At 30.5% G+C, this 26,813-nt stretch overlaps 1 long non-coding RNA gene across 1 annotated transcript; it reads left to right on the top strand.

Annotated features, from left to right (window-relative positions):
• Positions 1-4,937: 4,937 nt before the first annotated feature.
• Positions 4,938-26,717, top strand: LOC115890853. Its single transcript, XR_004051711.1, has 2 exons — positions 4,938-5,019; positions 26,672-26,717. It is a non-coding gene; the product is annotated as an uncharacterized LOC115890853 (long non-coding RNA).
• The last annotated feature ends 96 nt before the right edge of the window (positions 26,718-26,813 follow it).

Raw genomic sequence — 26,813 nt, 5'->3', positions numbered from 1 at the left:
AGTTCAGAAATGATTTGGGAAAAACGAAAATAAAAATTAAATTTCTATACATTTTATACTCGGACTCAATTTGTACCAACTTTTTAACTTATTTTTATCTGCAGAATATACTGCCGAAGTTTCCCGAATACAATTCGAACCACCCTATATATATTAATTTAATTATCTATTTAAAGCAATTGATTTTTGTATACAGAGTGGGCCGAATTGAAATCGAGAAAAAAGGTCGTGAAAGTGAGTATTAATTAGTCTTAAAATGCTTAGTTTCGGAAATACAGGGTGTAGAAGTTTCATTATTATATTGAGATTTTTTCCAAATAATTTCTGAACCAAGGTATATATTTGGATGAAAATTAGTGTCTGGGTGTTTTTTGACATAAGAAATTTGGATTTCGATGTCAATATGACTCCTAGTTGTAGGGGGGGCCACCTACAAGTTTTTGAACTGTTTTGAAGATTATTAACTTTTTGCTCATATCTGTATAAAACTACTGAGTGAAAAAATATACATTTTGGTGAGTTTTTACATAAAAAATATGTCTTATTAAATATGATATGAAATATTAAATATGACGAAAATGTATTACTCTTCGAACAAGTTAAAAAATATGTAGGTTTGGCCCTCTACAAATAGGAGTCATATTGACATCCAAATCAAATTTCTCATGTCAACAAATTCCCAGACACCCATTTTCATCCAAATATTGACATAGCTTCATAAATTATTTGCAAAAATCGATATAAGAATAAAACTTTTTCTACACAAGCATTTTAGGACATACATTAATACGAACTTTTTTACTTATTTTTATCTACAGAATATATCTACTGCTGAAGTTTCCGGAATACAGTTCGGACCACCCTGTATTTTAGAAATGTATTTGACGTTTGATTTAAATAGTTTTATAAATCCAGAATTCATAAAAAAGACGTTAGAGTTAGCTGGGAAATGCGGATCGATGATGAATCTCCACTTCCGAGCCAACTCTGACACCATTTTTTTTCATCGTATAATCGTATGGTATTTGATTATTTTGAAATAAGAGCAAGCAATTTCAAAGTAAAATAACGAATGATTCAGAGAATTTTCGGTGGTGCCAACGAGAACGACCTCGCTCAACAACATTTTAAATAATCGATCCCATATAAGGCGTAAATATTTATAAAAAATGCACAAGAACCTCGGCACGTTCACCTCGTCGTTTATTCTCGTTCGTCTTACCATCGAAAAATTTCTGATTTTCCGCGCCGCGGGAAAGCGTTTCCCATTCCAAACACCTCCGTTTTCCTGGCCCTTATTGTTTCCATCTCCCGGGGATTTTCAGGGATTTCACTATAATCACAAAATCCGTGATGGCATGACGTAACAAGAATCGAGGTTTTTAGGTTATAAAAACCAAGGAATTTAGTCAATGTCGAGCTTCAATTCTGTTTGCAGTTTTTTTTGTTTTTAAATCACGGAAAAAATTGAGCTTAAATTTTGAGTTCTTTCATTTTATGATCTTCATTGTCAAGAGCAATATTGTAATACAACATGATAAAAAAACGGCGTCAAGATGGCTTGGAAATTACGATCGATAACAAGTAATTTTTGTTTAAATGACATCGATCTTCATTTCCAAGCCAACTCACACGTCCTTATTTTTCGATCTTATATTTTTATTTGATACAAAAATAATATTTTATACACACTAAAGCATATTAGGCTTTAAGGTGTTTCTGTTTTCCAATGTTTGTTAGAATTAAAATTGTTATGCAGCGCTACATTTTTGACACAGCTATAATACAATAATATAATATATCAAGGTTCTAGTATACAGTATATATCATACTAGCGTGTACCCGCGACTTCGTTCGCGTCGAATTAATCATTTGTAGTTGGAATTTGACTTTCGAAAAATCCGTTAAAAATAAGCTTTTTACGCCAAGCAGTTTAAGCAGAATCGTGGTTAATGAATTACCCAACTTGTTCGAACACCCTGTATGATTTTTTTAAAAATTTCAAAATATATAAAAAAACAAAATAAATTATACGTGTCCAAGCGTTTTCCCGAAAGACTAACCGTTTTTTAAATAACAAATATTGTAATATTTGAGGGGCGTTTTCACCCTCTTGGAATTTGAGATTCGAGAAACCCCTCCTTATCGAACCTCTACACCCCACAGTCAACACCCTGTATAAATTTTGAAAAAATATTAAAATATGTAAAACAATAAAATAAAATATACGTGTTTAAGAGCCGAAAAACTCACCGGTTTTTAAATAAAAAATATTCTAATATTTGAGGGGTGGTTTCACCCCCTTAGAATTCGAGTTTCGAAAAATCCTTTCTTATCGAACATCTACACCCTAAAGTCAATCCGTTTTCCAAAAATCAGCTTTTTACGTCAAGCGCTTTAAGCAGGATCGTGATTAATCAATGACGAGATTTTTCGAAACACCTTGTATACATTTTTAAAAAATCTTAAAATATGTAAAACAAAATAAAATATACGTACTTAAGCATTTTTTCGAAAACTTAACTTGACCGGTTTTTAAATAAAAAATATTGTAATATTTGAGGGGTGGTTTCACCCCCTTGAAACTGGAATTTCGAAAAATCCCTTCTTATCGAACCTCTACACCCTAGAATCAACCTGTATGCCAAAATTGAGCTTCTTACGTTAAGTAGTTTGAGCTGGATCGTGATTAATCAGTGAGTCAGTCACTTAAGGATTTTATATATTAGTATTATAGATAAGCATTCTCCCTAAGCTCATTTATTATTATTGTATTAAGTGGGTAGTCCCTGGGAGAAAAGAGGACAGAGGGTAGCACCCTCTGTCCTCTGTCCTTTTGTCCAACCTGTTTTGTCCCAAGTAGCATTTTGGACACATTTTAGGTAATGTTTCTAATAATTGTGTCTGTTTCTTGACACAAAATGGAAACGGTATGCCACAAATAGAAAACATTTTATTACATGTGTTTCCAATATGGTGGCACTAGCCGTTTTCTGAAATGTTTCGATGCGGAATCAAAACTTTTAGAGGAAATGTTTCGAAACATTGTGTCCAAGATGTTCCCGTTTTCAGCAGCCACTGTTTCTAAATGTGAAGAAACAAAATACCAAACTAAAATAGTCTATGTCTGTGTGTGGATTTCAAAATGAAAACAACCATCAACAATGTCGACCTCCGCCATATTTTTTTTGTCTTAATTGTCGAATTCCAATTAGCAGAATTATTAGAGACCCTATCCCTAGGGATGGAAAAGGACTGTTAACTGTTTATCACCAGTGGCGTAGCAAGGCGGGCGCGGAGGGCGGTCCGGTTAGGCGTCCTTCCATGTAACTGCGGGGCGACAAAAAATTGTTATAAAGGCGGCGGATTGACTCTGTAGGGGCGGCAAACCTCTTTCCTAGAGGCTCTCCGCCCCGGGCGCTCCTAACCCACGCTACGTCACTCTTTATAACCATTCGGTGGCATTAAGGTAACGGGTGACTTCCCGTTATGCTCTTCCCGGCAACATCTTCAAGATTTACGAAGCTGTAATCAGCGAGGAAACGGTTGCGGGTCCTATACAAATCCGGACAGCGGCATAGGATTTCAGCGGCATTTCTTAAGGTCGTATTTGGGCCAAGTTTTCCTGGCTGTCCTGCAGGTGCTTAAAGTTTTCCATCTACTGTTCACCATAGACAGAAAATGGTGGCAAATGTCTTTTTTATGGTATTGAGGGGAGTAAAAAATTCCTCTGATACATCTAGCTCAAGGCACAACCTACGCTTTGCAAGTTCATCAGCGCGTTCGTTCCCTTTGATGTTCCTGTAACCTGGAACCCAAAGCAAGGTTATATCATACCTACTTCCCATGTAGGATACCTTGTCGTACTTGTTTTGACTATTTTGGAGGATATGGTAAATGAGTTCAGCGCCGACATGGCTGCTTGGCTGTCAGTGATTATTGCCGTTTTCCGCCCGTAAGGTGTCTCCTCGCTCAACCATTCGCAGGCCTTCCAAATGGCAAGTATCTCTATGCCTAGAAAACACTTGATCTATCTGGAAGCCGCTAAGATCTTGCGATGTCAAGACCCTTCAAGAACACCTTTGAACCTACCCCTGAATCCATCTTGGACCCGTCAGTAAATAGCGCAATATCAAATTCCTTCAGTAGTTTGTAAGTCTCCCACTTCTTTCTGGTTGAAATTCTGACTAGAAAGTTCTTGCCAAGTTCCAACCTAGGTGTCAGATAATCCAGCAATAATATCCTTCGGTAATCTTCCAAGAAAACTGCTGTGACCGTAGAGTATCCCCGTCCAGCAACCAGTTTCTCTGAGCCTGATTGCACTACTAGAGGCTAGGTCTTTAATAAGAAGATCTAATGGGAGGAGGTGGAGGAGCACATTTAGAGCATCTGTGGGCGTCGATCTTAACTCCTGTAACCTGTAAGGCTCACACTCCTCTGTACCTTTCCGAGCTTGGAATTATTGGTTGTCTTCTCCAAAGCTGGCCACCATATTAGGGATCCATATGTGAGGATTGGTCGCATTATGGCAGTGTATATCCACTTAGCCATACTCGGTTGGAGTCCTCACTTTTTTCTTATCATTTTTTACACATGTAGAGGGCAACGCAGGCCTTTTTTTATCCTTATTTCTTCTATATCATGAAAATAACAATACTCATATATTTCAGATATTATCATAAATTTTGTGTTTTTTTTATATTAATGTTTAAACCCATTGCTTTGCTCTGTTCTCCTGTTTTACATATTATATTTTTCATATTTTTTAAATATCGATTTCGAGATTTAGATCCATGATCTTATTCGCTTTCGTGCAAGGGACGTCGCGACGCACATTTTGAGCAGCGCCGAGCGCCGTCTCCTTTTTCACCGAGGCGTCTCCCGCAGTACTCGGTGGGGGTACCGTACCCCGGTATGGAGAGCGACGTAAGCTGATAGCACCTTGTGCTTGGAGCCAACCTTAGTCGCTTTGAAACCGCGTGCGTGATCCGGTGTCGATCTTATTTATCTTGTTTCGAGGTAAGTCAAGAAAGTTTCTACAGAAATCTTCTATTTTTCTAGGAAATTATCCACCAAAATCTATAATTTTATTTCTAACAAGTTCAGTTTTTGCCATAAGACGGATAAATTTTCTTTTTATTTGTCCTTCCTCTAAGTAAAAGAGAGATAATTCTTAAGAAATGTTGAATCTATTTGTAAGTTTTAATAAGAACATTAAGTTACGAAGTAAAGCTGTTATTTAAAAGTTTAAAACAAGAAAAACTATTTTATGTTAAACCCTGTACAAACTGTTAAGTAACCAAAATACTTCAAGTTTTAAAGAGGTTTTTATTATTATATTGTCTAAATCTAGCTATAATATATCCTAAACACATTATCTTTCACACAAACTATCATTAAATAATTTCAGATTTGAAATATCATCTAAAAACATCCAAAAATATCCCGCAAGCGTATTACTTATTAAAAATATTTTTTTAATTAAAATTAATATAAATTAATCAACACTTAATTTTAATATACATAATCGAAAAATCCGGCATCAGGGATGACTATGACATGATGATCGCTGTCATTGTATATGTAAAATTAAATGGGAAATATCGTCGATGTTAATTTCCAAGCCAACTAAACGCAGTGTTTTTTTTCATCGTACAGTACTTACTGAAACATTCATTTAAATAAAGTTTACAAAAGGAACAAAGGCTAGGGGTTTGCATACCATTTCAAGTCAACCGATTATACCGTATGATCGAAGAAAAACGGCGTCTAGTTGGCTGGGAAATGACGATCGATGACATTTCCCATATAAATTTACATATAAAATGACAACGATCTTCATTTCATAGCCATCGCTGACGCTGTTTTTTTTTTCGATCATACGGTAGTAGTAGTTGCAAAAGTAAAAACAATATCACAATTTTTTTAAATCGTATGTGGGCTCCTGGTCTATAAAATGTTCTCAAGAAATACTTTTGCATCGAAATTAATATACGGAGTGTACCATAAATTCGCAACAAATGGGGAAAAATAGTATTCAATTTGAAAAAAATAATGCAGGATTACTTCAGCATGTCCAATAACAAAAAAATAATTTTGACATTTGACATGCAGCATATGTCATGGCGGTAAATTAGAAAATTTTTGTCCAAATATGCAAAAAGTGAAGCTAGGTGATAAAATATAAAAAAATACAAAAAAAAATTGTACAGAATTAATTGTACATGCGTTCATATTGGACGTTATACACTCACCGACCGGCACGAAAAACGCGAGCACCTTAAAATTTTCATGTATTTTAAAGTTTAATATATTGTGTTCGAGTGGGCCGATTTTGATAATTTTTTAAGCAATTTGTAGCTAGATTATTTGACTTTTTAGTACCTCTTTCTAAAATAAAAATGAAAGCTCCCATATGTCAATTATACGAGGGAAAACAAAATGTTGATATTTTGGTGAAAGTTTGAAACACCCTGTGGATTATTGATTTTGTATATTAACAAAGCAAAGCATTTAAAAACTATATTATAGTTTGTTTTTTGATTCATCTCAATAGCTTTATTTTTATTGGAGATATTCGCTTTTGAATAAGACAGTAACGATTTTAGCATTCAAAGCATGCTTTTGCTTTTGAGTTCTCATCAACACGCTTATAAAATAGTGTTTATTGTTTATGTAATATCACTGTCATTGAAAAGTCATATTATTATTGTTTATTGGCGTTTACCCTAGTACAGATGATTTTAAGTCCTGAACTATCGGCTATTGCTGCTTTATTTGATCATGGTAGAGATCAACTTTTGGACTTAAAACCATCTCTGCTAAAGTAACTGCTTAACAGACAATAATAATATAATTTTTTAAAGACAGTAGCATTACATAAATCATAAATTCTATTTTATAGGTCTGTTAATTAAGACCAAAATCAAAGGTATGGTTTTAATGTAAAAAAATACGAAAAATGTTAGTGTCTTATTCATAAAGGGAATATCTCCAAAAAAACAAAGCTATCGAGATGAACCAAAAAAACTATCGAGAAAAGATACCCTAGATGATAAAATGATTTCTAAATTCGTTGCTGTATTAACGCACTCCACATGATATTTCAAACTTACACCAAAATATCAACATTTTGTTTTCACTTGTATAATTGACAGATGACGACTTTCGTTTTTAATTTCGAAAAAAGACACTAAAGTCAAATAATATAGGTATAAATTGCTTAAAAAATCATTAAAATCGGTCCACTAGAACCAAATATATAAAACTTTAAAATACATGAAAATTTTAAGGTGCTACAAATATCGTTTTTCGTGCGGGTGAGTATACCTTGTATAATGTAGAGGGTCAAAGAATATATTTTTTTTATTTCATTTTTCGAAGTTTCTCAAAAAGTCATATTACGCAAAAGAAAAATTATGTCCCACAAGAATATTTTCCTAATACAATTTAATTTTCTATACTGTCGCGTAAATAGTTGTTAATAAAATATCAAAAATTAAACATAAACTTGTCAAAAATAATATTAAAAAGGAAAAAATTGAAAACTATGTTTTGAAAATAAATTAGCATCTGAAAAATTTGTTTTTTTGTAAACTGTTAAATTATGTCATTTTTCAGAAAAAATTCTTCATTTTCAAATGTCATAATGTTGTTTGGAAAGAAATCTGATACGAGGCTTAAAAGAGCCAGTATAAACGTGTATCTATTAATACTTCGTTTTTATATTTAGCATCCTATAAATACACTAAATGGCGACAACAAAAAGCTCGCAATACTTTCGAAATTAACTCCATCGTGTTGGTAATTAGATCGCTTATGAGATTTTTGAATGTGCCGTAACTGATTAATTTTCTCCAAAAAACCCTATATGGCTATTTCGCCACTGCAAGAAAATCTACAAAATAAAATAGTTATTTTTTGTAAACACTTGTGCATTAGTCCAAACGGAAACTACTTGTCAACAGATAGGTTTACAGATATACAAATTTGCCTAACGAACAAAAAAACGCTTAACGTTTCGGAAAGTTTATCTCTTTCCGTCGTCGGAAGCAAAAAAATACAAAGAATAAAGAAAAAAAACTGTTTAAAATATTTAAATTCAACTATTCGAGAACATTTTAGTTTTTTAAAACAGATACGTCTACAAAAACCGTTGACGTTCTGTTAAAATGACATTATATCAAGTTAAACTTCAAAATTAACAATTACTATCTGATAACAATTACTTAATAAGGTAAAACCAAAAAGCTCCAAACTTTCTGTATGATTATTTTTAATTTTTTACTTATGTTATGTTCTTTAAAATCAAAGAAGCGATTGCCATACATTACTAACATCTACAGATGCATGAGCAATACAATTATTTTTATTAGATTGAATTAAAAAAGCCTCTTTTATTTTTCTTTTAGAGACTATCGCTTCTTTCATTATAATTTTGGCGTTATTAAAATTTATTCTGTGCCCTGTGTCCCATGAATGCTGACAAATCTTAGATTTGTGACAATCTCCCTTTCTTAAATAATCTTTATGTTCTTTAATTCTAACATTTAAGGGTCTAGATGTTTCACCAATGTAAAATTTATCGCATTCACAAGGTATTTGGTATATTACATTTTTTGTTTGTTGTTCTGTATTCATTGGTTTAGTATGTGATAAAATGGATCTAAGTGTATTTTGTGTTTTGAAAGATGTTCGTATGTTATATTGTTTTCCTATCCTTATTTTTTTCCGAAACGCCTCGTATGTATGGAGTTGTAAGTTGTATATATTGTGTATTGTTATCATTGTGTCTATTATTTGGGGTTTGTATTTCGTTTAATGTTTTGTCAATAAAATATTGTGGATAGTCGCTTTTTATTAATGTATTTTTTATTGATTAATTTATATGACATTCACTCAAAATTATAATTTTAAAGATACATATGCAGTACAGATGCAGTTTCCTTATAATATCTGTGTTAAGTGTCCAAGTTTCGCATGCATAGGTCATGACTGGTAGTACACTTTGATCGAATGTTCTCTTCTTTAGATAAATGAAACAAAACAACAGTAACAGTTTAATGGTTAGTTTTGACGTTGTTAGTCTTTTCACTAACGTGCCGGTAGATAAAACAATAAAATAGTTAGGGATAGATTAGAACAAGATACACATTTAATAGATAGAACAAAATTAAACATAGATAGTATTTTGGAATTGTTGACACTTTGTGTTAAAACTACTTATTTCCAATTAAATAATTAATTTTTTCAACAAGATTTCGGTATGGCAATGGGATCACCTCTCTCTCCTTTTTTAAGTAATATTTTTATGGAAGATTTTGAAAATAATACAATAAATAGTTTTTCAAAAAAGCCTGTAATATGGCTGCGTTATGTTGATGATATTTTTGCAATATGGCAACATAACCTTTCTGAAATAGACATTTTCTTGGATTATATAAATTCTCGCGAATCTACCATAAAATTTATATTAAAAGTAGAGAGAGGTAATCGTTTGCCATTTCTTGATGTTTTAGTGTCAAAGTTTCAAAATAAACTAATTTTAGATGTTTACAGAAAACCCACAAACACAGATAGATACTTAAATTTCACATCTAATCACAGTATAAGTGTAAAAAAATGTGTGATAAAAGGTTTATATGATAGGACAAAAATAATATGTACAGACAACATTTCATTAAATAGAGATATAAACCACATAAAAAATACATTAATCAAAAACGACTATCCACCATATTTTATTGACAAAACATTAAACGAAATACAAGCCCCAAATCATAGACACAATGATAACAATACACAATATATATACAACTTACAATTCCATACACACGAGGCGTTTCGGAAAAATAAGAAGGATAGGAAAACAATATAACATACGAACATCTTTCAAAACACAAAATACACTTAGATCCATTTTATCACATACTAAACCAATCAATACAGAACAACAAACAAAAAATGTAATATACCAAATACCCTGTGAATGCGATAAATTTTACATTGGTGAAATATCTAGACCCTTAAATGTCAGAATTAAAGAACATAAAGATTATTTAAGAAAGGGAGATTTTCACAAATCTAAGATTTGTCAGCATTCTTGGGACACAGAATAAATTTTAATAACGCCAAAATTATAATGAAAGAAGCGATAGCCTCTAAAAGAAAAATAAAAGAGGCTTTTTTAATTCAATCTAATAAAAATAAATGTATTGCTCATGCATCTGTAGATGTTAGTAATGTATGGCAATGCTTCTTTGATTTTAAAGAAGATTACATAAATAAACATAACATACGTGAAATTTAAAAATAATCATACAGAAAGTTTGGGCTTTTTGGTTTTACCTTATTAAGTAATTATCAGGTAGTAATTGTTAATTTTGAAGTTTAACTTAATATAATGTCTTTTTAACAGAACGTCAACGATTTCTTGTAGACGTATCTGTTTTAAAAAGTAAAGTGTTCTCGAATAGTTCAATTTAAATATTTTAAATAGTTTTTTTTTCTTGTTTCTTTATATTTTTTTGCTTCCGACGACGGAAAGAGAAAACTTTCCGAAACGTTAAGCATTTTTTTCTTTGTTAGGCAAATTTTTATTACTGTAAACACAACTTCTGACAAGCAGCGTCCGTTTAGGTTTAACGCAGAAATGTTTACAAAAAATAACTATTTTATTTTGTAGATTTTTCTTGCAGTGCAGTGCGAAAACCCATAAGGATTTTTGGATAGATTCAACTTGACAACCTCCCCCCTCCCCCTTGGTACCCTCACGTAATAAATGGACACTCTCTTATACAGGGTGTTCCAAAAAACATGTGCCATCTCTAGTGAGGAGATTCCTCGTGTATAAATAAGATTTATTTTTCATATCTACATAGGACCGATTCTGCTGTGTTTCGTAGCTACAGTGGGTTAGTCTTCATTTTTTTTTCGATTTATTATGATTTTCTTCCTTGTGATTTCGAATCAAATTTTGAATACTATAATATATTTACTATAAGTGCGACATATTTTAATGCTAAAAAAGACTCGACCACTTTTTACCAGGGACGTGCATAATATGGGTTATCATTGGAATATTTTTCTAAAAAAAAACATGTGCGCCAATGGATTTTCCTCTTATTACAAAACTGTGTAGGCCATTTAATGCCGATTAAAAGTTGTATCTTGATATTTTGTCCATTTCGATCTCCTCGATGTGAGATAAATATAATTGTATTAATCACAATTTATAAAATAAAAATAAAATTAATAAATTATTTATTTAATCTAATTTATTATTACATTTTGTTAAAATTTATAACACTGGCATAACAGTGCTACCTACAGCAAATTCACCAAAAAATAATAGTATTTAAGATAATTACGAAAGACCTATTTTTTAAAAGTTTTAACATAAACTTTTAAAAAATAATAACAACCAGGACCGAGACAACTTTTTAATGTTTAACCAACATTTAATGGTTTACACAATTTTACTAAAAAAAGAAAGAAGCACTAAAATATGTCGCACTTATAATAACTTTTACTCTGAAAATTTAAATCGAATTGCTAAAATCACTTGGAAGAAAAATATAATAAATCGAAAAAAAAAATTAATACTTTCACACCCTCTAGCTACGAAATAAAGCAGAATCGGACCTATGTTGGTATAAAAAATATATCTTATTTTGACATACCCATTATATCTGACTATCCCCATTTCCCATCAAGTTACTTAGTATCCTCAATATAGTACCAAAGATGTGCATTTAATTTGTTTATTTATATGACGTCAACGAATAAAATGTATTGAAGATGCGTAATCGCACATACCAAATATGACCGATTATTCGCGAATTTAAATTTTTCACTTGATAAATTTGAACGAGACATGCTTTTGAAATGACTTTCTAGAGGAATGACACATATGCCAGACTGTACACAAAGCTTTACAATGAAATCGTTGTGCAATATAACAGTACAAAATATTTATTGTGTTGTAAAGAAGTTACTCATCTTTTGAAGCAATGCAAAACAAATTTATTATTTTTTATAAAGTATATTTTTTCACACTTTCAAGACAAAGAAAGGTTTTTGCAAATATGTCTCTTAAAAACAGCCTAATACATTATAATCTTGGTATATTCTTTGATTATAATTAAACTGTAATACAGGGTATCCCAGTATAAAAATTTTTGGTAGTTCTAAAATGGCTAATCCCGTTTATACTATTCCAAATCTACATATCGTTTTAGAGAAAATTTCAAAAAAACATGAAAATATGGTTGAATTTTTTCCTAAAACCATCACATTTTCCTATAACTATTATCACCCTTTCCGTAGCATTAAACTAAATAAAGTTTGTGCTTCTTTAACATTTTAAAACAGCAAAAAAATGACGTTAATTAAAATTCTATCAATAACAATCTATCCAAAATATATCAAAGAATAAAATCGGAATGATATTAACATAGAAATGCCTTTTGATTCTTAGGACTTCATTTCTTCTTCATAGAAATGCCTTAGGATTCTTAGAAAAATCAAACATATTTTCATGTTTTTTTAAAATTTTCTCTTAAACGCAGGGACGCGCCAAGTATTTTCGGCGCCGTCGTGCGAAAATAAAATTGACTTCTTTCTCAATATTAATATTAAGCCAAATTTTCAATGACCAGCCGCGCCGCTCTACATTGGTGGATAATATATTTTCACCACTGGCGTTCATAGATAAAAGTACTACTTAAATTTTATGTTAATTTGTTGATAAGTTCCAAAAATGGTTTTATTTATTTTTTAAAGTCAAGTGACCGCAGGCGCGAGGCGCCTTTAGGGCTTTGGCCCCGTCATGCGCCGCACGAACTTGCCCATATGGACTTAAATGTCCCTGCTTAAACGTTAAGTCCCTGCTTAAACGTTATGGAGACTTGGAAAAATATAAACAGGATTAAACCATTTTAGAACAAGCAATTTTTATGAAGAATGCATTTTTCTCAAAATGTCAATAATAAAAATAATATTCTCTTGTAAAGACAATCCGAGGACATACTGTAAACAAAAGTACATCGTTTGTCCGTTAGAGGCATCAAACTTTAAAGAAATAAACACTTTTTTAAGATATTTTAAGAACCAATATTCCGATTTGAATTATACAGGGTTGTTCACCACATACGACACGGAGTATTGTAACTAACGATTAGATTTTTACAAATTGTACGTTTTGGGTTCGTTGAGGACTATTAGAGCTACAATTTAAAAATATTTTTACAAGATACAAGTGTCCCAAATGTGTAAAAATATTATAGTTATGTTACTAAATGGAACTCCCTGTATATTATTCTATTTTTAGATTCTGATTAAAATAAATAAATTTGATTAAGGTTTATCACACTTAAACCTTACCGTTTTAGAAATATTTTCAATTTTATAAAATTGCAGTAAAAATGTTAAGGCTTCATTTCTCCAAAGATTGTCAAAGTTTTAATACTAAATATTTACTGAATTATTTATTGATCAGATATTGTGTTTCAATAATAAAAAATTTTACTACCTTATAGAGTGTCCAAAATTTATATTAAATAATTACTAGCTTTAAGCTGCGTAACTGTTTAATTTAAATGGAACATCTATATATTTTACGTGAATCAGATGCACAATGTAATTGTCTATCAAATTGTATTGTTCATTTTTGCCATCTCCTCAAGTTTTCGTAGAAAATGCATTTTTCTTATAATTTAGACTTCATTTATCACTATACCCGAGGAATATTTTTTGTTTTAGCTTATTTTTAAAGATGTAACAAATTTTCAAAGGGTACAGATACTAATATTGTCGATATAGTTGCTTATTTAATTAAAAAAAATTAAACTGTTTAAATATTTTTTTGTTACAAGGACCAATTAATATGATCCCAGTATTTAAACTACATTAATTGACTGTTTACGTTGTAGTAATAATTGCTCCAAATACTAAAAAACTGAATTTGTGTGTGTATTAGACATTGACGGTAAGTAACATCTTATAAATTTTATTTCATTTATTGACGAATGCTTATTTATAAAAACAGACACATTCATTTTTTCATAACTTATTATTATATTGATTTCTAGACCAAATCATTTATTTAGAATAATTTATTAATTAAAGGCAATTTAAGTTTTAGTGTTTTTGGTAGGAAATAATGGTGGTATATTTAATTTGTATACTAGTATACTCTTTTACAACGATTTATATAGTTTTTTATGCCAAAGGGCTTGCAATATTTTCCACCTGTACATTTTCTACATACTATGGTGCTATAAAAAAAAATCTGAAATATTATTATTCCATGGGTATAGTGATAAATGAGGTCTAAATTATAAGAAAATGCATTTTCTACGAAAACTTGAAGAGATGGGTAAATAATGGTATAATACAATTTGATGAACAATTACATTGTGCCATCTGATTCGTAAAATATATAGGGTGTTTCATTTAAATTAAACAAGTTATTGCCGTTTAAAGCTTCGTATTATTTAATATAAATTTTGGACATTTCTGTATAAGGTAGTAAAATTTTGTGTGCAACACAATATCTTATCAATAAATAATCTTCAGTAAATATTTAATATTAAAACTTTGATACTCTGGGAGATAAAGCCTTAAAATTTTTACTGCAATTTCATAAAATTGAAAATATTTCAAAACGGTAATGTTTAAGTGAGATAAACCTTAATCAAATTTACCTTTATTTTAATGGTAGAGATCAAAAATAGAATAATATATAAAGATTGTTCCATTTAAAAAAATACAACTATAATATTTTACTTATTTGGGACACTCTGTATCTTCAAAAATATTTTTAAATTGTAGCTCAAATAGACCTTCAACGAACCCAAAACTTACAATTTGTAAAAATCTAATCGTTTAACTACAATACTCCGTGTCGTATGTGGTGAACAACCCTGTATGGGTTAGTCCATAATTTTTGACGTTCACAAAAGACAATAGAGATAAAAGGAATAAATTCTAATAAATTTTTAAAAACAAAAAAAAAAAAAAAAAAGTTTTTTTTAGTAAAATGGTCCTTCAATTATTTACCACATTTTGTCTCTTGAAAAAAACGCCACTCTGCATACTTTTGTGAAAAAATGTTTTTTTTTTATTATATTAATATGGAGTAAATATTAATTTCTTGTCATAATAAGATATGTATTTGTATATTATTTTTTTTCCAAATTTTTTTTTTTTTTTTTTTTTATTTTTAAATGGTCCTTCAGTATTTTACTATATTTTTGTCTCTTGTAAAAAACGTCGCTCTGCATACTTTTTGTGAAAAAAAATTTTTTTTTTTTTTTTTTTTTTTTTTTTTTTTTTAAACAGATATTTTTTACATAAAAATCTAGCATTCGCTAATAATTTGGTTGGCGGAAATATGAATATGTAAAACTTCCTGACGAGGGGGTAGGGGGACTTTTCCAAAACACACAATCTTTTATATTTATTTTAAATTTAATTTGATTTAAAATTAGGGCGACATGTGTGTTTTTAAGAATTATAAACAAGCCTTTGTTGATTAGAACAACAACGAAGGGTTTTTCTTTTGAAAAATTGGATTAGTTTGCAATTGCTAATGAGTACAATAGCTTAATAATTTTAACAATCTAATTGTTCTATTTTTTCCGAGTGGTATGCATTGAAAGCCCCAAATACAGGGGGGACCATGGTGTGCCCCCCTCCCCAGGTACTGCTGGGCAACCCCAGAGAAATCCTGAATTATGACTCTTGGCTGCATGTGGTACATTTGCTTGTGATGTGGTAAAATGACGTTTTTCTAGTTTGTTTATTTAATATTATTTATTGTGTTCAAAATTGGTTTCAATTTTGTTTTTTAGAAAACCTGTATATACATACAACCCAAAATCACATTCAAATCGAAATAATAGTTCGTAAAATATCTGAAAAAATGTGTTTATTTTTTAAAGTTTGATGCCCTCTAGCGGACAAACGAAGCACTTTAATATAAAGGTAAATAATGGGCGATTGACTTATTTTGATTCAAAATAGATGTAATGTACAGTTCTATATCCACCGTATATTAGGACTACCCTGTATATTACGAAAATTATCGATTCTCATGTATCTATTTCAAAATATATGCATGTTGACATTTTAATACTAAAAGTATACCTAGCTAATATAAAAAGTATAAGTGAAAACGGTTGAAAAATATCTTCATGATAATTAATTACTACTTTAATACTAATATACATTTTCTATTTTGATTTCGGTCATGACCATTTTCCGTAACAAAAAGTGCATTGGATATATTTCTCTTTTAATATTCTGTTTATAATAAAAGACACATATGTTTATGGTTTAAAGCATACAAGGAATTCCTACGTGTTTATATTTCGTGTTGTAGACTTAACATGGCATAGAAAATTAAAATATCCCCCTTTGTGTGTGTCTATAATAAAAATAAAAAAAACTTAACAGTGTTATTTGGGGTTACGGTCAAAAAAATATATGCTACAGGGTGGCGCCTTTTATACGACGCGGAGACTCCAAAGAGAACGACAGTTTGGATTGAAATGAAATTCTGTGAGCACATGTAGGTTAATTCAGAGCACTTTTTAAAAAATATAGAGAATTCTATAGGGTGTCCCCAAAAAGTTGATTTAAACGGATCACCCTATATATATTAATTGATTTTCGGATTCTGAGAGAAAAATGAATATGAGTTTTATTACAGAAGTATGTGACTAAATGTAAGGTTTTTAGACATATTTAACATTTCTAAAAATAAAGAACAATTTTAAATTACAATAAAAACTACCTAAATTATTGTAATTTGCAGTATAACCTAATATGTAGTTAAAATAACTATTGTACTTTTAAATCAAATTAAAACTTGGCCCAAATTTATGCAGGTGAGTCAAAAATTAATCTAGAACATTGGTAGCGTTTAAAAAGCAAGTTACCACCTTTCTTTTACATGGAACACCCAGTATATTATGCCACGATATTCAATGGGAAATTCATGTTTCTTCAAAATATTATTAAGTTGCCTACCCCAAAACAAGATTTTTTAGATTATTTCATTGTTGTGATTTAGTCAGTAGATCTTTATTGTTGATAAAATCTAGGTAGTTGTGATATGTCTGACGTTACTTTATAACATAGCTGTCTAATTAGTCCAACTTTAACAACTAGTTGTCATTTTGAGTCAGTTAAAACAAAAAAGATTCTCAAAAATTTGCTGAAAATGCAAACACTCCATATCAAAGAAGAAATAGAATACTTAAATGCTCCTAGTTTATCTAGTCCGAGTTTTTATGGAGATATGTTCAAGATCTTTGAAAAGACAATCATTTATGCAGTTAACAGGGAAGGAAACATTTTGAGCATTTATTTTCAAGTAATTATAGGTTTATATCTAGTTTTAATTCTGTAATAATTAAAATATGTTTCAAATATGTATATTTTTATTACCGTTAAGTATTTTACTCTAATTAATTACAAAATTAATAATTGAAAATAGTTGAATAAGCTCAAAAATGATGATGGTGATGAATATTTGTAATTTGTTACGCTATTTGTAATTATCGAATGCACTAAATAAACTCATATTCTTATTAATATTATTATTAAATTTATAAATCAACTAAAGCCAGAACACTTTTTAACAGTTAGGTCAATTTAATCTTTGACATATCTATAAACGATATAAGGTCCCGTTTATCATCGACAATTACTACCTAAATGACAGGTAGTTAACAACACAGTAGAACTACTGAATATTCCGTATTTATATACATATAAGTTACTGATTTATTTATTTATATTCAGTACACATGTAGACACATGTAGCTCCTTTAAGTAACCAAGGATTAACAATAGATGTTTTAGTACGAATCTTGCACAGAAGAAATGTCTTTAATTGTGCCTAGTTTAAATTCGGAAAAAAAATTGGAAATTGGTATCTAAATATGTGAGGGAATAAAGGCTACTAATAAAAAGGAAATGGTTAAATAAACTGAATGATAATGATGACTAGTCTGTCAACATTCCATCTGGACAGTGATAGATAATGTCTGTCTGTGTTTTTAATTTCAAAAGCAGTTTATTTTATTTTGCAAACAAATAATTTGGTACAATTGGAACGCATAATTAATATCATATTAATATATTTAAATTTTAGTATTTACGTGATTGCTTCAAAATATTATGAAAAAACTGTATAAAACTGAAATAAAATCTAATCCTGGTTAATTAACTTTAATCTTATTTTTCTGCGGTAAAATGTATTATTTACCTATCGTGTGATGATATTTTACAGATACTCCAGTATTTGGTACGTATACGAGATGGTATACAACTTTTATTTGTGGCTAATACAACCACAATACAACTCTCTGGTCAAACTGTGTCTCTGGTGGTCTCTGGGCACCGAATTTTAACTATGGTCTGGGTCAACACTTAATTTTCCCTGCATGTTTTTCTCCATAATTTTAAAACACGAAACACACATAATAACACAGTCCAAAACGCCAAATGCAAAATATTTATTGTTCTATTTGACATAATTTATAATTTGACACAAATTATAACCTATAATTTGGCAAGAGTTTGACAACTCTCAAAAATCTTAAAAGTCGAATTCATACGCATTGACGTCCGTTTGTCGTTCAATGTGCCGTCAAACCAATAATATTGAAATATGATCTGTCATTTGTGAAATAAACCAATAAAACTATGAATAAAACTGGTTAAAAACAACAGAAGTGACAACGCATGAAGTTTTTATTTATAAACCCATCCATAGTCAACTTAAATAATATTAGAAACTTTTTTTAGTGAAATAAATTGGTATAATTGGTAATTGATTTGTATGGAAAAAAGTATGGAAGTCATCTGCTTTTTTTTCTGTCATCGACTGTCGAAATCTTTGAATAATAAGACTAAGGAAGGAGACATATCAAAATCTAGGTACACCGCGATGGGCCTCTAATATGGCCGACTTAATTTTCGGTTTATCAGTGCCGTTCTAATTTTTTAAAAATGTAAAACTATGATGTAATTGGGCAGTAGGGTAGACTCCAAAATGCATTTGTTATTTTTATTTTTACGTTTTGAATAAATGTTGGTAGTTATTAAAATTGTTATAAAAATATATAATTCTAATAAAAATAGATAAGTTATAATAAGTATTTGTTAACACAAACATCCGATACGCTACTGAAGCAGGTAAATCAAATTAACGTATCAAATTTCTTTGACATCTGATCTTTGACAAGTAGTAAATAAAAGCTAAAATGCAAGAAAAATATATAATTTAGTTAATTTAATTTCATAAATGATCGGTTCACTACACGTATGTATATTATATAATCACTTACTAGCGAAAATTTCCATTATTTCACTCAATTTTTACCGAGATCTACAGCACACTAAATAACTAACTATTTTAGAGTCTTTTCGATAAATCGCGATAGTGTCACTGTTAATTTAAGTTCTACAATTTCCATCAAGATTTACTACCTTTATACAACTATCAGTAGTAGAATAAATAATAAATAACATAAAAATAAGCTCAGTAAAGACTAAAAATCACAAAATTTCAAATCAAACTGTCAAGAATCCCCACCTAGAGTGCTTTTTCCGCCCACCATGCATGAATACATGGACAGCATTATGCTCCTTCCTTATTCAAAGGTCGAAATCTTTTACCTGAGAAAAAAACAGAGTATAGTTTAATACAACGATATAAAAATATAGTAAAGTACACTAGTACAATTGATATAGTTACAATAAACGTATGTTTTCTATCTTTGTGTGTAGTATCGACGCATCGATCAAGAGGGGATAACTCATCTTGTTTCCAATAGTATCTTCCAGGGGTGCTATTCTGTACACGGCATCGACAATCATCGGTATCGGTTGCGATACGTATGATAGATACGTATGATAGATCGGTATAATGAATACGTACCGATAGCTGTCGGTAACTTACCGATACCGACGATTGTACAGAATAGCGCCCCATATAATGTACTCTTATTTAAGGAATATATTTTTTTTAAAAATAAAGTGATAGACAATGTTAGTATATTGTACCGGAAGGGAATTGTTTTCAATTACTGTTCGAGAGATTTAACTAAATCTCGAGACCATAATGAAAACTGTTCTCCGAGTTACTTATTAATGACGCTTACTGCCAATTAACCTTAATAAGGTTGTAATTTATTTTTTATTTTGAAAAACAAAATAAATATGCGAAAATTTGTCGTTTTCTGTTTTGGCATTTCCATATCTATAGTTACCGGTACCTGTGGTTGTTATGGCGCAAACCTTCAACAGCGAAACAAACAACTAAGGGACAGTTTTGAATTTCTCGTTCGCTTTTTTGAATTTATATAACATAGAAAGCTGGAATGTTGTCGGAAAGTTCTGATAATGAAGACTACTTTAATACTGGTACTCCACCAGAACTTACAGAAACTGCAAAAAGAGCAGAAGCCAGTTTACTCCCAGAGAAAAGTAGGGGGCGATATGAAATAGCATTGAAAGTATACGAAAAATGGTGTGCCGAAAGAAATGCTAAGAATATTGCTTCGAAGACAGTCTTGACGCCATATTTTAGCGACATGGCAAGGCAGAAAAAGCCATCTACTCTTTGGGCTACGTACAGCATGATACGGACAATGCTAGAATTAAGGGAAAAGACTGACATATCAAAAAATGCCACAAACTCGTCGCTTTTTTAAAACGCCAGAATGTAGGTTTTAAACCAAAGAAGTCTAGTAGCATTTTTACCTTCAAGAAATAAATGTATTAAAATCTTCAATTATCATTGTTAATCTTCTTGTTTATTTTTGTTGATGTTAGATAAGTATTTAACAAAGATATTACAAGAATATTTTGCTTAATTAAATGAGGCGAGAAATAAGAAAAACCGAGTGAGGGCAATGGAAGAGGGAAGAAATGTAAATAATTTGACACTTTCAAATTTTTTAAAAGTCAGTAATGTCAGTATTACATTATGTGGTTGTAAATAAAAGAAATTTTACAATTTTTTGTTCAAAAGTTATTTGTTCGTCATTACGAGATCCAATTCGAAAACGAAAATATAATATAGCGCTTAATCTTGACCTAAAGAACTTGGTGGAGAATCGGCACTGTAGATTACCTTGGAGGATAAAATGGAGCCGGCATAAAAAAGAAAATTAAAGAACTCAATATCGGTTTATATGGCGCTGCAAGATCGTAACAAGTCCTTATATGTCGATAACCTTTACTCGGACAAGGCGGTTTAATACTGAATCCGATTTTTTCACTCAATTAACACAAGTAATCGTTCAATTGACGAGCGACAGACGTTGATATATTGATATTGGTTATTTTTATAAATAAACAATTATATTCTGAGCAAAAAGTGTCAAGACAAAGCCAATTTTTCTTCACCCTCGTGAAGTTATAATGCTACTGTATAAAGTATCCCGTTTTCGTGTGTTTTACAGAGTAAAAAAATATAATAATTTTAGTTTATTAAGTTTTTTTTTTCATTTTGTTAATAATTTAATTTATTTTATTAAGTTGTGTTTTTGTAATGGAACACCCTATATATTATTTGATTTTCGTATTCTAGGAAAAAATAAAGTTGAGTTTTATTAAGGAAGCATATGCCTAAACTCTGTAAGGATTTTGACATATTATTTAACATTTTGTGAAAATAGTAAATCTTAAATTTCGATAACAGCTACCTAATTTTTAATTTACCCTGTATAACCTGATATTTACGTTTAACCAAATTAAAATTTGACCCGAGAAGTTATACAGGGTGAGACAAAATTAAAATGAAACATTGGTCACTTTTAAAAGCAAGTTTCTCCTTTATTTTAAATGGAACACTCAGTATATTATTTCGGTGTTCAGTGGGGAAGTTATATATCTTTAAAATGTTATTAAGCTTGTCTACCACTCAGACAAAGATTTCCTAGATATTTTAATTTTTATGATTTTGCGTCGGTAGATCTTTATTATTTGAACAAATCTAGAGTGGCTGTGATACACCTTTTGTTGTACTCGATAGTAATAAAAAGATACACGTTTAAAACATATTTCAATTATGTTGTCGACAATAGTTGGTCTAGTTTTGTAAACATGCTCAGAATGTTTCCTTTCCTGTTAACTGCATAAAATGATTCTCTTTTCAAAAGATCTTTTAACATATCTTCATAAAAACTCGGACTAGATAAAATGAGGAGCCTTTAAGTATTCTATTAATTGGTGAATGCGCACTGCATTCACCAACTAATAAAATCATGTCAATTCCCTCTGATGTAGGATAAGTTTGCATTTTCGGCAAATTTCTGAGATTTTTTTTATTTTAACTGACGAAATGGGATAACTAGCTGTTAAAGTTGGACTAATTAGTCAGCTATGTTGAATGTTGAAGTAACGACAGACATCATAGCCACCTAGATTTTATCAAATAATAAATAAATATCTACCGACACTAAATCATAAAAATGAAAATATCTAGGAAAATCTTTGTTTGAGGGGTAGGCAACCTCAATAGTATTTTTAAGAGACATGAATTCCTCTTTGAATATCGGAATAATATACTGGGTGTTCCATGTATAACTTTTTGAGTCAAGTTTTAATTTGATTTAAAGTACAATAGTTATTTTAACTACATATTAGGCAATAACGGGTAAATTCCAATTTAGGTAGCTTTTATTGTAATTTAAAAATTGTTCTTTAATCTAAGAATCTGTTAAATTATATCAAAAACCTTACATTTTGGTCATATACTTCTCTAATAATACTCACCTTTATTTTTCTCCCAAAGTCCGAAAATCAATATTAATATATAGGATGTTCCTTAGATTATATTACGGATGTTCCATTACAAAAAATACAACTTTGATATGCAACTTTTTTTGGGGACGCCCTGTAGAACTCTCTATGTTTTTAAAAAGTGCTCGGAATTATCCTACATATGCTCACAAAATTTCATTTCAATACCAACCGTCGTTCTCCTTGGAGCCTCCGCGTCGTATGAGAGGCGCCACCCTGTATATAGTACCTAAAAAGAAAATAAAAAACTTACTTAGAACATTCCATTTAAAAAAAACTAGGTATGTTAAATTAAATGTTATACTTTAGTAATAAATACAAAATAAGCCATGCATAAGAAGCAAAAGACCAGTGCATGTGCCATTTGCTAAAAGAGCGTTCACAATAATCTCCAAACCATAACGCATAACGCCAAACTCAAACGCGTAAAGATTACCTCTGTTGCGTGTTGGCGAACAAGTCTTTCATCAAAGATTTAACCATCTATCATCATTTGCGCGAATCTAGATCAGCGCTAGATTACCTGACGTTTAGAGGAAATGGAAATGCTCGAAATGTGAAATAATATTTCGCTATTTATTACAGCAAGATTGAAACGGAATATTTTAGTAACGAGAGAAGTATCTGGGGTAACTAGAAAATAGTTCTTGTTCGTTTGCATTCGCTAATTGGCATTAAACTGTTTTGGTTCTTATTATTTGTATTTATATTTGATAGAGATGTCAAACATGATTTTAAAGTATTATGATCAAGTCAAAGACGGGTTCTTTGACTTTGAGAACTAAGAAATTTTAATGTAATTTTCCATAAGAATTGTTTATCGGTTATCATTCAAAGGAAGCCTCATCATAAAACTTCTTAATCAAATAAGCATTAGATGGAACATTATTATACCATTTCTAATATTAAAAATATATGTAATAACTAGCGTGTACCAGCGACTTCGTTCGCGTAGAATTAATCATTTGTAATGGTGATGATAAAGCAAAGCAAGAATTTCCGTTAACATACAAACTGAATAAAATTTTCTTACATTTATGTCAGCATGAGAAAAAACAATATGGCGACATTATTATATAACTTGATAATATCTGAGGGGTAGTTTCATCTCGTTGGAATTTGACTTTCGAAAAATCCGTTTCCTAAAAATAAGCTTTTTACGTCAATCAGTTTAAGCAGAATCGTGGTTAAGAAATTTCCCAACTTTTTGGAACACCCTGTATGAATTTTTAAAAAATTTCAAAATATGTAAAAAAACCAAATAAATTATGCTTGTCCAAGCGTTTTCCCGAAAGACTAACCGTTTTTTAAATAACAAATATTGTAATATTTGAGGGGCGTTTTCACCTTCTTGGAATTTGAGATTCGAGAAACCCCTCCTTATCGAACCTCTACACCCCACAGTCAATCCGTTTGCCAAAAATCAGCTTTAAACGTCAAGCAGTTTAAGCAGAATCGTGATTACTCAATGGTCATATTTTATGAAACACCCTGTATAAATTTATAAGAAATCTTAAAATATGTAAAACAACAAAATAAAAGATACGTGTTTAAGAGTTTTTCCGAAAAACTCACCGGTTTTTAAATAAAAAATATTTTAATATTTGAGGGATAGTTTCACCCCTTAGAATTCGAGTATCGAAAAATCCATTCTTATCGAACCTCTACACCCTAAAGTCAATCTGAGTTTCCAAAATCAGCTTTTACGTCAAGCGCTTTTAAGCAGCATCGTGATTAATCAATGACCAGATTTTTCAGAGAAACACCCTGTATACTTTTTAAAAATCTTAAAATATGTAGAAAACAAAATAAAACATACGTGTTTAAGCGTTTTTTCGGAAACTTGACCGTTTTTTAAATAAAAAATATTGTAATATTTGAGAGGTGTTTTCACCCTCTTGGAACTGGAATTTCGAAAAATCCTTTCTTATCGAACCTCTACATCCTAGAATCAACCTGTATGCCAAAATTGAGCTTCTTACGTTGAGTGGTTTGAGCAGGATCGTGATTAATCAGTATGTCAGTCACTTAAGGATTTTATATATCAGACCAAACCAAACCAAACCTTAAAATTTTGATGTATTTTAAAGTTTAATATATTTTGTTCTAATGAGAAGATTTTGATGATTTTTTTAAGAAATTTGTAGTTAAATTATTTGATTTTATAGTGAAAATTGCCATCTGTCAATTATAGAGGGAAAACAAATTTTGGTGAAAGTTTGAAACACCCTGTGGAATGGAAACAGTTTATGGACTTTATAACAGAAACTACTCAAAAATTCAGCATCTTTAAATTCATCATCTTACCGCAACGGAATCTAAACATAATAATTTTTATAACTGTATTTTCCACTACAATTCTTCATGTAATTTTTAATTCCTAATATTATAAGTTCTGTTTCATTTTATTGCTTCATTTTTAAATAGTTTTTTTTTTAATATGTCGAAATAATTTTTTTTACAAAATCTATGTATTTTCACTTGTATTTTCATGTTTTTTATTCAGGAAATATTCTACCGAATTGCATTCATGCATCAAAATTAACCTGATAATTTTTATCTTCTCTCTTTCCTTCGGAGTCGGGCTCTTATGGCAAAATATGAATATAAACTCATGCAGTTTTTAAACAACATGCTTTCATGAAAAATTATCGGTAATTTTGATGCACTTGGGTAATTACTTCCGATAACTAACGTTTTGTTTTTTCATTTTCTTGCGCACACTGTATGGTCACACAGGGTGGTCCGAACAGTATTCCGGAAACTTCGGCAGCATATTCTGCAGATAAAAATAAGTAAAAAAGTTCGTATAACTGTATGTCCTAAAATGCTCAGTTTTGGAGATACAGGGTGTAGAAGTTGCATTTTTATTTTGATTTTTTCCAAATAATTTCTGAAATAACGTCAATATTTGGATAAAAATTGGTGTCTGGGAGTTTTTTGACATGAAAAATTTGATTTTGATGTCAATATGACTCTAATTTGTAGGGGGCGCCACCTCCATGTGTTTTAACTGTTTTGAAGAGTAATAACTTTTCGTCCGTACCTGTATAAAACTACTGAGTGAAAAAATATACATCTCCGTTACTTTTTACGTAAAACATGTCTTTTGCTAAAAATCGCTACGGGCAACCGTTTCTCAAGATATTTAGAATGGAAAATTCAATACACGTCATTATTGACAAAAAATAAACACTATGAGGATAGTAATTTGACTGAAAAAATAAATTTGACAAATTTTTATATTTTTAAATTAATCATAAATTTTTCTGCGAAAAAATGACGATAAAACAGTTTCTATTGAACTTTTGACACAAAAATATTTCAAATTTATGATTTCAGTCTAATAGATATTTAGTCAACATAATTTATGTCAATGATGACAGGTATTGATAATTTCGATTCCAAATATCTCGAGAACCATTTCTCGTAACGATTTTTACCTTTTTGCCAAGAGACCTTTTCTACGTAAAAAACGTCGTAAATGTATATTCTTTTACTCAGTAGTTTTATACAGGTGCGGACGAGAAGTTATTACTCTTTAAACCAGTTAAAAATATGTAGGTGGCGCCCTCAAGAAGTAGGTGTCATATTGACATCAAAATCAAATTTCTCATGTCAAAAAACTTCCAGACACCAATTTTCACTCAAATATTGATGTTACTTCAGGAAATTATTTGGAAAAAAACGAAATAAAAATGAAACTTCTACACCCTGTATCTACGAAACTAAGCATTTTAGGACACATTTATACGAACTTTATTACTTATTTTAAATGCTGCCAAAGTATCCTTAAAATGTTACAGCATTATGTTTTGTTTATTTAACGCTTCGTTTATTTTTACAGAGTAACCGCACAAAAAACCATCCGCCATGGACGCCATCAAGAAGAAGATGCAGGCGATGAAGCTCGAGAAGGACAACGCTTTGGACCGCGCTGCCTTCAACGAGCAACAAGCCAAAGACGCCAACCTCCGCGCTGAAAAGGT

Source organism: Sitophilus oryzae, unplaced genomic scaffold, assembly GCF_002938485.1.
Source record: "Sitophilus oryzae breed Bouriz unplaced genomic scaffold, Soryzae_2.0 scaffold_934_pilon_pilon, whole genome shotgun sequence".
NCBI classification, from domain to species: domain Eukaryota; kingdom Metazoa; phylum Arthropoda; class Insecta; order Coleoptera; family Curculionidae; genus Sitophilus; species Sitophilus oryzae.
Note: the sequence above shows the minus strand (reverse complement) of the source record. Positions and strands in the feature narration are given on the sequence as shown.